At 46.2% G+C, this 5,011-nt stretch overlaps 1 non-coding gene across 1 annotated transcript; it reads right to left on the bottom strand.

The window, feature by feature from the left end:
* Positions 1 to 2,984: 2,984 nt before the first annotated feature.
* On the bottom strand, positions 2,985 to 3,056 carry TRNAC-GCA (transfer RNA cysteine (anticodon GCA)). Its single transcript has one exon. It is a non-coding gene; the product is annotated as a tRNA-Cys (tRNA).
* Between the last annotated feature and the right edge of the window lie 1,955 nt (positions 3,057 to 5,011).

The raw sequence follows: 5,011 nt of genomic DNA, 5'->3' as shown, positions 1-5,011 counted from the left end.
GAAGTTAAATAAGCAGGGTGACAATATACAGCCTTGACGGACTCCTTTTCCTATTTGGAACCAGTCTGTTGTTCCATGTCCAGCTCTAACTGTTGCTTCCTGACCTGCATACAGGTTTCTCAAGAGGCAGATCAGGTGGTCTGGTATTCCCATCTCTTCCAGAATTTCCCACAGTTTATTATGATCCACACAGTCAAAGGCTTTGGCATAGTCAATAAAGCAGAAACAGATGTTTTTCTGGAACTCTCTTGCTTTTTTGATGATCCAGCAGATGTTGGCAATTTGATCTCTGGTTCCTCTGCCTTTTCTAAAGCCAGCTTGAACATCTGGAAGTTCACAGTTCATGTATTGCTGAAGCCTGGCTTGGAGAATTTTGAGCATTACTAGCATGTAAGATAAGTGCAATTGTGCAGTAGTTTGAGCATTCTTTGGCATTACCTTTCTTTGGGATTGGAATGAAAACTGACCTTTTCCAGTCCTGTGGCCACTGCTGAGTTTTCCAAATTTGCTGGCATATTGAGTGCAGCACTTTCACAGCATCATCTTTCAGGATTTGAAATAGCTCAACTGGAATTCCATCACCTCCACTAGCTTTGTTCATAGTGATGCTTTCTAAGGCCCACTTGACTCACATTCCAGGATGTCTGGCTCTAGGTGTGTGATCACACCATCGTGATTATCTGAGTTGTGAAGATTTTTTTTGTACAGTTCTTCTTTGTATTCTTGCCACCTCTTATTAATATCTTCTGCTTCTGTTAGGTCCATACCATTTCTGTCCATTATCGAGCCCATCTTTACATGAAATGTTCCCTTGGTGTCTCTAATTTTCTTGAAGGGATCTCTAGTCTTTCCCATTCTGTTGTTTTCTTCTATTTCTTTGAACAGTATGAAAAGACAAAATGATAGGATACTCAAAGAGGAACTCCCCAGGTCGGTAGTATGCTACTGGAGATCAGTGGAAAAATAACTCAAGAAAGAATGAAGGGATGGAGCTAAAGCAAAAACAATACCCAGTTGTGGATGTGACTGGTGATAGAAGCAAGGTCCGATGCTGTAAAGAGCAATACTGCATAGGAACCTGGAATATCAGGTCCATGAATCAAAGAAAATTGGAAGTAGTCAAACAGGAGATGGCAAGAGTGAACGTCGACATTCTAGGAATCAGCAAACTCAAATGGACTGGAATGTGTGAATTTAACTCAGACAACCATTATATCTACTACTGCAGGCAGGAATCCCTTAGAAGAAATGGAATAGCCATCATGGTCAACAAAAGAGTCTGAAATGCAGTACTTGGATGCAATCTCAAAAGCGACAGAATGATCTCTGTTTGTTTCCAAGGCAAATCATTCAATATCACAGTAATCCAAGTCTATGCCCCAACCAGTAATGCTGAAGAAGCTGAAGTTGAATGGTTCTATGAAGACCTACAAGACCTTTTAGAACTAACACCCAAAAAAGATGTCCTTTTCATTATAGGGGACTGGAATGCAAAAGTAGGAAGTCAATAAACACCTGGAGTAACAGGCAAATTTGGCCTGGGAATACAGAATGAAGCAGGGCAAAGACTAATAGAGTTTTCAAGAGAACACACTGGTCATAGCAAACACCCTCTTCCAACAACACAAGAGAAGACTCTACACATGGACCTCACCAGATGGTCAACACTGAAATCAGACTGATTATATCCTTTGCAGCCAAAGATGGAGAAGGTCTATACAGTCAACAAAAACAAGACCAGGAGCTGGCTGTGGCTCAGATCATGAACTCCTTATTGCCAAATTTAGACTTAAATTGAAGAAAGTTGGGAAAACCACTACACCATTCAGGTATGACCTAAATCAAATTCCTTATGATTATACAGTGGAAATGAGAAATAGATTTAAGGGACTAGATCTGATAGATAAGAGTCCCTGATGAACTATGGACGGAGGTTCGTGACATTGTACAGGAGACAGGGATCAATACCATCCCCATGGAAAAGAAATGCAAAAAAGCAAAATGGTTGTCTGGGAGGCCTTACAAATAGCTGTGAAGAGAAGAGAAGCAAAAAGCAAAGGAGAAAAGGAAAGATATAAGCACTGAGTGCAGAGTTCCAAAGAATAGCAAGGAGAGATAAGAAAGCCTTCCTCAGAGATCAATGCAAAGAAATAGAGGAAAACAACAGAATGGGAAAGACTAGAGATACATGGCCAAAACCACCACAATATTGTAAAGTAATTATTTTCCAATTAAAATAATTAATTAAAAAAATTTTTAAAAAGGTGTGGTACATATACACAAGGACTACTACAAGCCTCCTGCCCTTGATAACCGTAAGTCTGTTCTCTGTGTTTGTGAATCTACTTCTGTTTCATAGATATTCTCCAGGCCCGAATACTGGAGTGGGTAGCCTTTCCCTTCTCCAGGGGATCTTTCAAACCCAGGGATCGAACCCAGGTCTCCCACATTGCAGACAGATTCTTGCTGAGCCACAAGGGAAGCCCAAGAATACTGGAGTGGGTAGCCTTTCCCTTCTCCATCGGATCTTCCCAAGCCAGGGATCGAACCCAGGTCTCCCACATTGCAGACAGATTCTTGCTGAGCCACAAGGGAAGCCCAAGAATACTGGAGTGGGTAGCCTTTCCCTTCTCCATCGGATCTTCCCAAGCCAGGGATCGAACCCAGGTCTCCCACATTGCAGACAGATTCTTGCTGAGCCACAAGGGAAGCCCAAGAATACTGGAGTGGGTAGCCTTTCCCTTCTCCATCGGATCTTCCCAAGCCAGGGATCGAACCCAGGTCTCCCACATTGCAGACAGATTCTTGCTGAGCCACAAGGGAAGCCCAAGAATACTGGAGTGGGTAGCTTTTCCCTTCTCCAGCAGATCTTCCCAAGCCGGGGATCGAACCCAGGTCTCCCGCATTGCAGACAGATTCTTGCTGAGCCACAAGGGAAGCCCAAGAATACTGGAGTGGGTAGCCTTTCCCTTCTCCATCGGATCTTCCCAAGCCGGGGATCGAACCCAGGTCTCCCGCATTGCAGGCGGGTTCTTTACCAGCTGAGCCACCAGGGAAGCCCACATACGCAACGGAATACTACTAACCATAAAAGAAGACTGTAGTGATGGCACTTTCACAGTGCAGATGGACCTAGAGGTAATCACATTAAGTGAATTAAATTAGAGCAAGACAAATACAAATGGCACCCCCTGGGTCGCCATTTCCTTCTCCAAGGGTATCACTTGTATGTGGGATCTAAAGTATGACACAAAGGAGCTCATCTGTGAACCAGAAGTAGACTCACAGACACACAGAACGGACTCACGGTTATCAAGGGGAGGAGGGCTGAGGGAAGACGGGATTGCGAGTTTGAGATTAGAAGATGCAAACTGTCACACACAGTGAATGAACAAGGACCTATTGCATAGAGCAGGGAACTACACTCAGTGTCCCGTAAGAAACCGTAAGGGAAAAGAATATGAAAGAGAATACGCACACAGACACACATATATACATGTGTGTGTTATGTATGTATGTATGGAGAAGGAAATGGCAACCCACTCCAGTGTTTTGGCCTGGATAATTCCATGGACGGAGGAGCCTGGAGAGCTACAGTCCATGGGATTGCAGAGAGCCAGGCATGACTTGAATGACTAACACATGTATGTCTGTATTAACTGAGTAACTTTGCTATACACTGAAATTAACACAATATTGTGAATCAACTATACTTCAATAAAATAAATTTAAAAAGAAAAAAACATTAGATCTCCAGCTTCTCTCCAACACTGGAAGGTCTGACAACATGGGGCCAGCTTAGGTTGGAGCTGAGCAGAGGTGCCCTCTTCAGTGGGCACACGTGTTTCCCCTTCAGCTTCCTTCCAGGCAGGTGAGCCCGCAAACCTCCTCACCATCCCCCAGCACTGAAGCCAAGCATCAGCGACCACAGCTATCTTGACCTCATGCCACCTGAACTGTGCCTGCCTTCCACCGGACCACTTTCATTCAGTACCAGTACCTGTCAGCCCAAAGACCCTCCAGGGTGCCGTTTGCAGACCACACATGCAGGGCAAGCAGCCCCCTGCCCAGGGCCCCCTCTTGACCTTAGAACCTGAGCTTGTGTTCCGGCATTTGCTGCTGCTGCTGACCTTAGAACCTGAGCTTGCGTTCCGGCATTTGCTGCTGCTGATCCACAACCCAGTAGAAACAGGGAAGGCGCGCTCTCCTTGAAGCGTCCCCGGTTGTCCTCTGGGCCTGTCCTTTCTCCTGATGACAGGAGTTTGCACCGTCGTGATTACCCGCTCTCCAGGTGTCTCAGGCTCCCTACCTCCCCACACGGAATTTGCCCACAAGGGAAACCTGCTGCCTTCCCAAGAGATAATAATACTTATCGGGACCTTTTGTAGAGTTCCTGGACCTTTGGGGATTGAACCACATTTTGCGCGCTTTAAGCCCTCCATTAACGCCCCTGTTGTTGTCATTATGATTACTGGGGATTACGCAGCACTCTCAGAAGTCTTGCCAACACCAGGCAGGTGCCACCTCAGAGCCTCACCTGGCCCGGCACGGCGACTCAAGCCGGACGCACCTGGCTAGAGGGCTCTGCTCAGCCTGCTGGTGGCTGGACCTCTGCCCGAGCAGAGCCCTGTGCTGAAACTCTCCCTTCCTCTTACTCAGGGGCAGCGCTGGGGCCCCAGGAGGGCTGGAGGAGAAGGGGAGACCCTCCCAGGAAGCACAGCCCCCGGACCACACAGCAGAGGGCATACTACATTCCGGACACCTAGAGATATTTATAGATAAGTATATATTTGTATATGCTACACATGTACTTTCAAATCTATTTACATGCAAGTCCCATGATATTATCACGAAGCTGGGAAGGTTACCTACGTTTTCCGGATGAGAACCAGAGATGACAGAGGTCGATAAGCTATCTGGAGGTTCACGCAGCTGCTGAGTGACAGAGGGATGGGAACCCAGGTCTTGATCCCGGGCTGCACTGGGCATCCCTTTCTTCCTAGAGTAGGAA

Source organism: Bos javanicus, chromosome 1 (assembly GCF_032452875.1).
Source record: "Bos javanicus breed banteng chromosome 1, ARS-OSU_banteng_1.0, whole genome shotgun sequence".
In the NCBI taxonomy this organism is placed as follows: Eukaryota; Metazoa; Chordata; class Mammalia; order Artiodactyla; family Bovidae; genus Bos; species Bos javanicus.
This window is presented reverse-complemented; position numbering and strand designations above follow the sequence as displayed.